The 13,399-nt window shown below is 41.6% G+C and overlaps 1 protein-coding gene across 1 annotated transcript in view; it reads right to left on the bottom strand.

The window, feature by feature from the left end:
• LOC145431092 (uncharacterized) overlaps positions 1-13,399 on the bottom strand; it is a 114,902-nt gene that overhangs the window by 94,080 nt on the left and 7,423 nt on the right. The window lies entirely within an intron of this gene.

The raw sequence follows: 13,399 nt of genomic DNA, 5'->3' as shown, positions 1-13,399 counted from the left end.
CAGTTTGGTGAGTTTCACCACTTGCTCCAGGAGCTGCGCCTGGATGACGGCCGATTCCAGCGCTATCACCGTCGGCCAGTTTGAGGACCTGCTTTCCCTCGTCGGTCCCAGCATTGCCCGCCTAGACACCAACTACAGACGCTCAATCCCACCTGCAGAGCGCCTGTCCGTCTGCCTGAGGTTAGTAAAACTATTTAATACGGTAGTCCTTTATTGATATCTGTGCTAATATGCTAATCCATCCAGTTATACACTGCTAACATGGATGTGCTATGCTAACAGTGAATGCTGTCGGTGTTTACTGAAAGCAAACTGTGGTACAGAGACGACTCTTTATAATATTTCTAGTGATACTCAGAAGGTCTCATCAAGTCCCGATTTAATTCGATTTATGCTGTTATCAGTGTTTGCATGATAGCATGGCTGTGGTGTCACATCAATGTATGCGCTCGGTGTTTGCTGATATCAAACTGTAGCATTAGGACCACTGAGTTAACCTTTGTAGTGATACTCACTCCTTTTTATTTAGACCTGGTTTAAGCTAAGAACAGCAAACTGAGGAAAACAGACTCACAAATATTAGACAATAAGAGATTGGAGAAATGTTTCCTGGTCTGATGAGTCTCCATTTCTGCTGTGACATTCTGGGTCAGAGGTTAAACACAAGATTTCATGACTTTCAATTTTTAATATCCTCAAATATTGTAAATTATGATGTTAGAGACTCAATGAAAGCAAAACAAAAATGCAGACAGTATTTAATCATAGAAAAGTCATCACTTGTTGGAAGAAAATGGATGGCACTGACTGCAACATTTACAATATATATAAAAAGTTGACTTTATCAGTCTCCTACTCGAGCCTTTATCTGCCCCACCAACTCTGGGGAAAAGAAGGGAAAAAAGATGTACATTACATTTTAATGTTTTTCTTATTGTTTTATTTTAACTGAGATTCACTGAGTCTTATCAAAACAGCCTCTGTTTTATATTTAAATGGAAAGAAGATAAAATCTACAAGAAATAAAACAGTTAAACAGGATAAAACATGTGTGTAGCTTCCATGTTGAAAAACTGCAGATGAGTTTTAAGTCTTTTAAATCTTTGTGAAAACCACCAGCATGTGGTTTGGCAAGACCAAGATTGAATAATAATGATGGATTACATTTATAATGTGCTTTTCAGGACCCCTCAAAGCGCTTTACAATACCACTATTCATTCACTACAGTTGTAGCCATGGCTGCCATATCGCGCCATCGGCCCCTCTGTCCATCACCAGTAGGCGGTAGGTAAAGTGTGTTGCCCAAGGACACAACAACCGAGACTGTCCGAGCCGGCAACCTTCCGATTACAAGACGAACACCCAACTCTTGAGCCACGATCACTCACGATGGAAGAAATCTTCATCTGAAGCTTTGCTGAACATAAGGATTTCTCTCCGGTCATCACGATTCGGCCTTTATCCTGATCAAGTTCTAAATGTTTTGGCCAAAGGTTTGTTTGTTGCTTTATAAATTATGTGTAGAGTTCTGAGGTCAACAAAGTCTTTAAATTTAAGAGTATTTAATAAAAAGGCTAAAAAGTAAGTAGATTTTAATTTTGAGATTGGACTCTCACTTTTATAAAACTTGTGTGTACTGCCAAGCACTGTTTTAATATATTTATATATTAAAACAGTGCTTGGCAGTACACACAAGTTTTATAAAAGTGAGAGACATCTGAAGAGAGTTCTTAGGGGACACACTCGTCACAAAAGCGTACTCTGACCTGGAAGTCTTGGTTGAATTCATTGACAACCAGTTGCAGTACTCTGGTAGCTTCACGCGTACTGATGGATATATGCTAAATGCAGAGAACATTGACTACGCGTGAAGAAAGAGGATGTGCACTTGGTGTTGACTGAGCTGGATCCCTGAGGGGTGGCATTGAGGCACACAAGACGTCTCAGGCGAAGGCGAACTATTTTTCAAAAGGGCTGAACTTCATCTGGCACCTGTACTCCTACAGCAAACTTAAACCATATGGCATCTCAATCAATGAGAGTGTTGATGGTTTGTCGAGAAAAATAATCTGTCTTAATGCATACACAACAAATAGTAATCTGAAAGTGATCGGGGGGTGTTACGTAGAAGCGGTGCAGTGGTGTAGAGTTGCAAGAGGTGATCTTGGAACTGAAAATGGCCATGTTATAGGCTTTCAGTGTTTCCTTGTGCCCGTGGCTCCTTACGACACCTTTGAGAGTTACCTGGAGGGAGGAAGTACTTCCAATGAAAGAATTGAATACTGGTGGCATTTTCTTCACAGCCAGTGTCTGGAGTTCTGGTTATTCTTATTTGCAGACATCAGAGACAATGGGTACTTTGATGGTGGGTTTCCGGACAAAAACCTTCAGTTTGTTTTGCATGGGTCTTATCCGGGTGAGCTAATAAATTATGTTTTCTTGCATGTATGGATGCATGCGTTTGTGAGTGAGAGATAAAGGGAATGGAGGAAGTGATAGAGAGGGAGTAGAAAAAGTATAGTGAGTGATGAGATGTGGACCAGATTGAGGGAATGGAGAGACTTGCAGGAAGAAAGAGACAAGAGAGGGAGAAGAGGTGGAGAGCAGCAGGGAGTAAATGAAATGAAAATTGCGTAAATACTACGATCGTGGCTCAAGAGTTAGGAGTTCGCCTTGTAATCGGAAGGTTGCCGGTTCGAGCCCCGGCTCGGACAGTCTCGGTCGTTGTGTCCTTGGGCAAGACACTTCACCCGTTGCCTACTGGTGGTGGTCAGAGGGCCAGGTGGCGCCAGTGTCCGGCAGCCTCGCCTCTGTCAGTGCGCCCCAGGGTGGCTGTGGCTACAATGTAGCTTGCCATCACCAGTGTGTGAATGTGTGTGTGAATGGGTGGATGACTGGATATGTAAAGCGCTTTGGGGTCCTTAGGGACTAGTAAAAAAGCGCTATATAAATACAGGCCATTTACCATTTACTATAATTTAGGCTTAAGAAATCGGCTACCTTAAAGAACAGTGTAACAACCAAGACTAGAGAAAGATCTGTGTTCAAGATGTTGACGTGGCATATGTAAACTTCTTATCTATAATATTAACTCTTTACAATAAACGCTATCCCCTGGTGAATAAAGCAAAGAAAACTGAAAACATGGCTAACAAACGCATGTAAGAAAAAGAATCTGTCATACAAGAACAAACTTATAAAAGGTATAAGATAAATTCATAATAATTATGAGAACGAGTAAAATAAATTACTACAGTAAACTTTTAGATAAAAAAAAAAAAAGAAAAGCGTGGACAGTACTAAATGATATTGTAAATAAAGGAACTAAAAGATTGGAATATCCCAATAACTTTCAAACACAAAATACACTGATCAGTGACATAAAACAATTTGCAAATGGTTTTAATGACTTTTTTTCTTAATGCTGGTCCTGGGTTACCTAAAGAAATTGTAAAAACTGGACACCCTTCTAAAAATAAAACATTAACTATTACTGTAGCAAACTCAGCGGGAGTAGATGAACCAAGCCAATGGTAAAGACTAATGTAAAATATCACAGCATTACAATCACAGGAGTTAGTGTGTGGAACACCTGTACGTATGAAATTAACAAAAGTACATCAATACAAAAATTCATACGATTGTTTAAAAATAATAAATTGCACAGTGGGGCAGCACAACTGACACAGCAACACACACGGGGAAACAAGGAACCAGGAGAAGATCACACCACAACCATAAATGATTAAGAAAGATGAATAAAACTCATATATATAGTTATATATATATATATATATATATATATATATATATATATATATATATAACTATATATATATATATATATATATATATATATATATATATATATATATATAGTTATATATATATATATATATAGGGCTGTTTTAATTTTATGCATTATGTGTTTTATTTCTATATTTTTGCTGTTTTCTGTTATTCTATTGTTTTTAACTTATTTTCTGTACAGCACTTTGTTCCTGTGCTGGGTATTTTAAAGTGCTTCATAAATAAAATTGGATTGGAACTTTGTGTTGACAAGATTGTTAGTTAAACAATTACAAGTCTATAAATCAGTATTGTTTGCATGGACAGCAACTTTTTTTAAAATTTGTTTATTAAGAGATTATACAAACTTATATACGTTGTATTGTATACATCTTACGTGACATATTTTATCAAACATTTCTTTCCCAATCATTTTAACGTTTTCTTGTTAAACAAAAGACAAATTAAAATACAAAAAACATCATACCAACACAAGAAGAGAAAATTGAGAAAAGAAAAAAAGAAGAAAAAAGTGAGTAAATTAGAAAAAATATTAAATAAATAAATTAAATTAAATTAAAAAAATTAAAATTAAACACTATATAAATACAATTTAAAAAATTAAATTAAATTAAAAAAGAATAGAAGGGGGGGGGGGGTAAATCCTATGCCTACCTTTAAAAAAAAAAAAAAAGAACATTTCAAATTCTTTTCAATCTATTCGGAGGGTGGGTAAATTGCATTGTTCTAAGGAAAAGATTTGAGATATTCCACAAGAATGTCCGGACAGTATTAAGCCATTGCAATGCAGATGGAAGTAAAATACAGCATCTAGCAAGAAGGGAACAAAAAGCTAAGATCTCAGTTTGCTGGGGAGTTACATTAAGAGGGATCTTTGGAACTCCAAATATGGCAACTAAAGGGTCTTCTCGGATCTGACTTCCAAGAACCCCTGACAGTACAGAAAAGAAATCAGTCCAAAATTGGTTCAAACTTGGGCAGAAGAAAAACATATAATAATAATAGATTGGATTTATATAGCGCTTTTCAAGGCACCCAAAGCGCTTTACAATGCCACTATTCATTCACTCACTGGTGGAGGCAAGCTACGGTTGTAGCCACAGCTGCCCTGGGGCAGACTGACAGAAGCGAGGCTGCCATATCGCGCCATCGGCCCCTCTGGCCATCACCAGTAGTGTAAAGTGTCTTGCCCAAGGACACAACGACCAGGACAGAGAGCCTGGGGATCAAACCGGCGACCTTCCGGTTACAGATACGCTTCCCAAACCCCTGAGCCACGGTCGCAAGGGGAGGTGTGACATCTGTCACATTTTCTATAATTGAAGGAAACTTTAAACTGTATAAGCTGTAGCCTAGCACATGGTGTACTTGAACGCATGATGAGATTCACCTTATCCCACCATGATTCAAACAGTTCAACACCTAATTCATGCTCCCAGGCGGTTCTGATTTTACCTGATGGATTAGATTCGGTCACCATAAGCATACAATATATATTTGATAGAGGTGATTTTTGATTAGGCGTAACAGCCAGAAGGTCAACCCATGATGGATCAGCAGGGAGAATTGGGGAATTTGGAAACAGTGATGAGACACAGTCTAATTTGCAAATAGAGAAGGGGCCTGTAGGACTCATAGGCCGTAGGCTCTTTGCCTTTCTTCAGTAAAACTGAAATAGATGCCTTCGTTAAAGTGGGGGGCAGCCAGCCTTTTCTCAGTGATTCATTATATAGATCAAGAAGTCAAGTCAAGTCAAGTTTATTTATAAAGCACATTTAAAAACAACCGAGGCTGACCAAAGTGCTGTACAATAAAATACAAATATAAAATACAATAAAACACAAGTACATAAGACACCTCACTGATAAAACAATCAATTAAAACAATAAGTTAAACCTTGCTAAAAGCCAATGAGAAGAGGTGAGTTTTAAGAGCAGTTTTAAAAGTTCCAAGGCTTGTGGAGAATCTGATGTGAGGAGGTAAACTGTTCCACAGTCTGGGTGCAGCCACAGCAAAAGCCCTCTCTCCCCTAGTCTTTAGTCTGTACCTGGGAACATCTAAAAGCATCAGGTCTGCTGACCTCAAAGATCTCCTGGGGCGGTAAATGCTAAGAAGCTCTGCCAGGTAAGGAGGTGCAGTACCGTTAAGAACCTTAAAAACCAGCAGTAAAATTTTAAAATCAATCCTAAAAGCAACTGGGAGCCAGTGGAGAGAGCAGAGGACCGGAGTGATGTGGTCTCTCTTTTTGGAACCGGTCAGCATGCGAGCAGCAGCGTTCTGCACCAGTTGGAGGCGATGCAGACAGGAACGATCTAAACCAGCATAAAGGGAGTTACAGTAGTCCAGCCGTGAAGTAATAAAAGCATGGACCACCCTTTCTAGATTGTTCCTGGACAGGTAGGACTTGACTTTAGCTAAAATCCGTAGATGATAAAAAGATCCCTTGACTACGGAGCTGATTTGTTTATCAAATTTAAAAGCACTGTCAAAAGTAACACCGGGGCTCTTAATGGAGGAAGTACATTCGGAAGTTAGGGGTCCCATAAAATCAAAGGAAAGGTCGGGGTCTTTAGGAAGCCCAAACACAATGACTTCAGTTTTACTTTCATTTAGATGTAGAAAGTTAAGAGCCATCCAAGTCTTAATGTCAGACAAACAGGAGAATAACGGCTGCAGAGAGTCCTTGCAGTCTAACCTCAGAGGGAGGTAGATCTGAATGTCATCTGCAAAGGTGTGGATGGACACATTATGTTTGCGCAGCACATCGCCCAGAGGGAGCAAATACAGAATAAACAGCAGGGGGCCTAGAATGGACCCCTGAGGTACACCACAAGTTAAAGGAGCTCTGGGAGATGACAGTTCTCCGAGGTGAACAGAAAAACTCCTGTTATCCAGATAGGACTGGAAAAACTTTAAAACAGTACTTTTCAAACCGACACAGTGTTCTAGGCGGGATAACAGTATGTTGTGATCAACAGTGTCGAAGGCTGCTGTCAGGTCTAAGGTTACTAGGACAGCAGCACAACCAGAGTCTACAGTTAAAAGCAAATCATTAAAAACTCTCAGTAAGGCGGTTTCAGTGCTGTGACGAGCTCTAAAACCAGACTGAAACTTCTCATAGAGACTGTTGTTGTCTAAAAATGACTGGAGCTGCCTGAGGACAACTCGTTCCAGTACTTTGGACAGAAAGGGCAGATTGGAAATGGGCCTATAATTGGAGAGTATAGATGGATCCAGATTAGGCTTTTTGAGAAGAGGTTGAACAACTGCATGCTTAAAAAGTGTTGGGAAACAACCAGAGCTGAGACAGGCATTGATCAGGACCAGAAGGACAGGTCCGACTGAGTCCAGGACCTGCTTCAGAAGACGAGAGGGAATAGCGTCAGTGGAACAGTTGGTAGACTTGACCTTGCAGACTGTTTCATGCAGCTGAGAAAGAGAGATTAGCTCAAACTGGTTAAAGGCAGAGTGGCACGAGGGAGAAACACAGGGGTTGAAAAGTGGAGGTGGAATGACAGACTGCAGGGAGGAAATCTTATTAACAAAGAAATATAAAAAGTCATTGCAGAGGGTGGCAGAAGGTGTGAGGCAGGTGGACATATGAGGATTAACAATGGAGTTTAAAACACGAAACAGAGTCTGAGGTTTATGGACATTACTGCTGACCAGGTTAGATATGTAGGAGGACTTAGCCTCTTTAGCAGCTTTCTGATAAGTTAAAAGAGAGTCTCTCAGGATATTGAAGGAGATTTGCAGCTTGTCCTTTTTCCACTTTCTCTCAGCACACCTGCAGGAGCGCCTGAGAGCACGAACAGAGTCTGTAATCCAGGGTTCAGCGTGAGCTTTGGGACGGAGTGATTTTAGGTGAGCGATGGAGTCCAGAATAGAAGTGCATGTTGAGTTAAAAAGAGCAGTTAAATCTTCTGCACACAGGGAGTCAATCCATTCCACCGTGGAGAGCTCAGAGTTGTTGAAAGCAGCAGAGAACTGGGATGGTACAGGGGTATTGATGATCCGGTGGCGGCGTGAAGGAGCTTTAACTGCAGCAACAGAACAATCTAGGAGAGGGGCTAGCTTGTCTTTAAAATTTTTTAACAACTCAGCTGGAAATCTGTCTGAGCCTGGGGCCTTACCGCTCGCATACACTTGATTGAGCCAAAAACGTCCTCTATTTTAACCCTTTAAGACCTACCATAGAACCAAGTGACCCACAAAAGAAGAAGCGCAAACCTCCACATTCCTGCCCACACCCACAAACCTCCTTAAAAGCCCAGGAGAATTGCTCTTAAGTCCGTCAGTCTTAAGTTCCTATCCTGCTTGGTTTCGAGCTCTTTCAGCAGAGATACTTTCTCCAGCTTTCCTGTTTTAATCACTGGGATTTCAAAGATGGAAGATTATGGGATGCACTTTTCTCCAGGTATGTACTCAGCATTGTTGTCTAGTGAGCTAATATGAACAGAGTTGACTAACCTCTAAGACAACTTGCAAAAATGTTCTTTCACTCTGTGTTGTAAGTCCTGATTGCAGAAATAACCATTTCTCCCTCCACAGTTGAACAGAGAGTCCACTTTAAATCCTTTTTGGTTTTAAAGAATCTACAAATATCCGACCACTTTTTTCCCCCCCAAGGTTGTGTCAAACTGTTGTGTTTAAGACTCATCTATATAACCTTTGTTAATTTTTCTGTTACAAAGTCAGTTGTGCCAAAACATATCAGCAACTGATCCATGTGGACCATATAGACTTGTGATTACTTCTCTTGTGTCTTTACCCTCACAGACTCGTGGAGTTATGACAGCGGGGTTGAAGGGAGTCTTCCCTTGGAAGAACTCGCTATATGGGCAGAGAGTGCTCTACAAATGGAGATGACCAACAAAACTACTGATACCTCTGAGGCTGTTTCCATCTCAGTCTCAGAGCAGAAACAAGATTTTGATATCCTGATTGTTGCTCTGATATGTATTGTTAATCAGCACCTCAGCCTGACTGGTGGGCCTGTTTGTGCTTAACCCAACATGTTTTTTTGTTTCCTTTAATCTGCTTTGATTGCAATGTTGGTTAAAGTTAGCACCTAGTTTTCTTTAGATCTGTTTTCTCAGGATTAATAAATGGATATGGTTAAAAATTTTCCCCTGTGGCTCTGCTTTGTCTGTCCTGACTTAGCCGGGCATTTCACTATTCCACCCAGCATATACATTTCTGGTGTGGGCTTTCCCACCAGACACTGCTTCCACGGCTGATGCTGTTTGTTAGCACCTCATAAGGAGAAGCATGTCCTCACCTCACCAAAAGTGCTCTATGACCACTGGATTTAGATCAGAGCAGAGAGTTGGGGTGAGGGAGTGTTACGTCCCCCCCGAAGGGGTCTAGGCATGCGAGTGAGGGGACCAGTAACAAATTAGTCCAGAACAGTCCAGAACTCCTCAACATAGTGTCCCAAGTGACAGCCAGATGTTTTTTGAGCCATCACATATGGAGAACCCAGCGGATAGCTAGAAGGCCTTACTGAAACACTTTTCAGGCGCTTCTTTGCTAGGTCATGGCGACAGGCATGCTGGTTAGCCAGAGGTGCAGGTTGGAATGGTTGTATCACACCCAATCTGTCACACTGTAGGTCATCCGGACCTGAAAGATGGTCAACAGGTGGCAGATCACAATTAGTCGATTTCTGACAGGGGCCAAATGACACCACCGAGCAATTATGCTCCAATTGTCGTCTCGGACTGGCAACTTTGTCCGTTTGTGAACCACGATTGACTCCTTTCAAAGCAGAGCCTTTTTGCTTTGAGTGGGCATTCAAACAGTTAGCAACCAGGTGGCCAGGTTTGTGGCAGAAGAAACAGAGCTGTGTTTTGGCTCTTGAAACCACACCTGTATCAGCTTTGCTAGCTCGTACACTCCTATCCCTTTAGACTGACTGTTTCTGTTTGTAGGTCTTACAATTTGCTACTTGAAACAGAAAAACACTTTGGTTTTGGTTTCCCCACATCAAATGGTGTGTCTGCCTGCCGAATGGAGGCAGTTGGAGGAAGGGAAGCCTGCTGGAGTTCCAACTGTTGCAACTTAACAGCTGTCTCCACCTTTTTCAATTCAACCTCCTTGGCTCTGGCAAGCTCTGCGTCTAAAAGCTTAAGCTCCAACTCCTTTAGCTGGAACTGCCTCTCATGATCCTCCTTTTCCAACTGAAGACGAGCCAGGCGGACATGTAGCATAGCATCGTTCTTTGAACCTACGGATGACTCTATGGAGAGTGGTTCAAAGTGAGGCAGTGTCATTGGCTTGTCCTCAGGCAGCCACTGAGCAACAGGTGTAGACACTGATGGAGCTACAGCTTGAGCTGGCACCTGCGGAACAGGCTGAGACGCTACACCATGCTCAAGTGGACTGGCAGACACTGGCAGGGCCACTATCCCTTTCTCCACCAAGCCAGACACAAGAGCAGCTTTCAGCTCAGCCTTACGTAGAGCCGTGGAGACAGAAATGACATAAAATGATGCGACCTCATGCAAATCCATCTTCCTACAGGCGTCCAGCTGGACAAGCGAAGGGTTTTCCTTAAACACGGCAATTTCAAAGGTAGCCATTAAAACTGAAACTAAAACTACCTGAGGATAACAGTAACAACAAAGAAGCACCACCTCCAATACACAAATGAAAAACAGGTGGGAAATGTTTGGCCACAGGTTAACCAATAAATAAAAATACCACTGACCCTCTCCCCAGACCTACCTACTAAAATCTTAGCCTAGTTAGCTTCTGGAGTGTACCAGGCTCGAGGCAACTTTAAAGGATAAGCATCAAGTGCACAAAGCACCGACAAGCCTGCCCCCGACAGGGAACTAATCCCCACCCGGGATTACTCCGAAAATAAAAAAGGCAAAATAAAAAATGAGTGCCTGAAGGAGGAGCTTACGCTCAGCTGGACACTCCCCTTTGCTAACTGGAGAGAGAGCGTAGCAGATACCATACAACTAAACAGGCCACCGGCAAACAACTCACTAATACTCAATTGCTGTTCCTTCCATTCATATTCCGGACGAGCCCCCACATTATTACGTCCCCCCCCCGAAGGGGTCTAGGCATACGAGTGAGGGGACCAGTAACAAATGAGTCCAGAACAGAATGAAAGGAAAACAGACAGGTGTTTTTAGTAAATAAAATAGTCTTTATTATAGATAATCTTAACATAAAGAGCTGGCAAGGCCTTTTTACCAATAACACTTGGAAAAAGGGAAAAAGGTTGCAACAACACAGAACACAACAACCAAACAAAAACTCCACACCACGAGGAGGCACTTCCAGGGGCCCACAAGCTCACCCTGTCACTAGCCAGCAGCTAGCTTTACTGCCACCAAGGCCCACAAGCCCACACTACTCACGTAAAGCAGGTATACTGCTTACACACATAGGCAGGACCTTCACACAACTAGCACACAAAGCGGAGACACCAGAGAAAACTCCCTTGCTCAGAACTCATCCCCAGCTTAAATAGCCTCAGAGGTGATTGCTGACTGGATTCAGGTGGCAAACAAGGCTAACCAAGAGCAGCTGTGTCCTGGGGAGAGAGGAGAGTGAGAGAAAGAGAGGGGGTAGGAGTGGCAAGAGAGGAGGAGGTGGAGAAAAACACCACGCCCACACAAGGGCAGTTTCAGGAGGCCCAGCTAGGGCTGTAACAGGGAGGTTTACAAGGAAGTGAATTGGAACAGGTACATCCTTTTGCAGTTTATGAATACATCACTGATTATCATGCCTATGTCTTCCACTCACACTGAGCTGACATCAGCATGGTTGGTTATGTTGGAAAACCTTATAGTTTAAACAGAATCTCTGCAGCCTCTGCAACAAACTACCTGCTCCAGCAGAAATACTTAAACCAGTTTTGCCTTTTAGTCTTAGAATTCTGGCAGCAGCCTTAAAGGGAGTTGTCCCCTGGTAGACCTTACTACATGGGCTGAGAATGCTCTTGATAAGGTGATTTACCATGACCCATCGAAAATGAAAGAGGTGGTAAAGATGGCAGTACTATCCAAACAGTGTTTTTATTTTTATGTTTCTAGAATACAAGTGAGAGCCAGCCCCCACTCGAAGAAATTCTACAACCAGCGCATGATAGAGGCAAACTTGAGGAGGAAAAAGGGTGGACTAATTAGAGGAATTGTGTAGTAATAACAATAATGTATACTTTATTGATCCCCGTAGGCCAATTACTCACCAAGTGAATTATGGGGCAACCACTTTACCTACTGAGCTATCCCTGCCCCAGATGACACAATCACACATGCACGCCTGTTTTGAAGTCAGACATGCATGAATCACCAATGATTTTTCTTCCAAAAAAATGAGGACTTGAATGAAATACTGCTTCATGTGTCTATGTGAAAAATCAATAATATTTTTTAATAAAGTGTTAAAAAGTTCATTAATCTTTCTGATTTTCTCCAGACGCCAGAAACACTCCATGTACATGGACAACAGTGACATCTACTGGTCCAACATTATATAACAAGTGTGTGTGGTCAAAGTCGCAGCAATGTCCTCACTGCACACACACACACACACACACAAAATCAAAGCTACACTTGAACAATTAGCATCCTCATTCTCACATTTAACAAGCAAAATAAAATAAAAAGATATTTGATGTACAGTGTGTTCTTCTTGCAGGTTTATACAAATTTTATGTTTTTTATTTTTTTAAAAGAGTGGGACTGCCAGCCAGGACAGAAAGAATGAAAACCAGAGAGGAGGTTCATTGATGTAGTGAAGGAGGACATGCAGAGGTTTTGTGTGACAGATGATTAACCATTGAATTCAAAAGGTTCCAGAAACACTTCATGTACATACTCAACAGTCCAGCCTAGTGGTCAAACATTAAACAAGAAGTGTGTGTAGTTGAAGTCACAGCAACAACAGATCATCTTCGTCCTCATGGCATGAAAACTCAGTGGGCAGATAAAATGAGGAAAAGAACAGGAAAAAAAGTCAATGCTTCACTTAGTTCACTTGAGCTGTTTCTCATCACACATGAACTGGATCAGGGCATCATCCCATCGGCCTTCACTTCAGCTCCAGCAAGTGAAGGCCGATGTATGTTACCCAAAACCCCACACAAAACAAACAACCCACGATACACAAAAAAGGTTGTACTTAATTTTACTGTGGTCATAAAATAGTTACGTTAAAGACAGTCTCCGTTAAGTCAACATCAACAGAACATTAAAATGGCTTTCAGATAAAATCCACAGAAAATCTGATACACTCAGCTCAGTCATTGTTAGTAGCCGGCGTCATTTACAATAGCTGTGATGTTTAGTGATGTTCCCTCTTATCCATGAGAGTGTAAACACTGGGAGATGTGTATAAACCACCATTTAGGTGGTTGTGTGAGTCACGGGTGAGTAACAGGTGGTACCCCTTGGGGAAGCAACGTAGAGGAAGGAGTGCCAAAGTGGCCAAATTAAACAGTTTTGAGCTGCTATTTTAAATAAAGCAGCGAGAGGCCACAAACCTTGTTCTTTTAAGCAATGTGTGGTTATTAAGAGTTTAAATTAAAAGGTCTGGTGGTATTGCAAGTACCGCCATTTAATT

The sequence above is a fragment of the Astatotilapia calliptera genome, chromosome 9 (assembly GCF_964374335.1).
Source record: "Astatotilapia calliptera chromosome 9, fAstCal68.1, whole genome shotgun sequence".
NCBI classification, from domain to species: domain Eukaryota; kingdom Metazoa; phylum Chordata; class Actinopteri; order Cichliformes; family Cichlidae; genus Astatotilapia; species Astatotilapia calliptera.
Note: the sequence above shows the minus strand (reverse complement) of the source record. Positions and strands in the feature narration are given on the sequence as shown.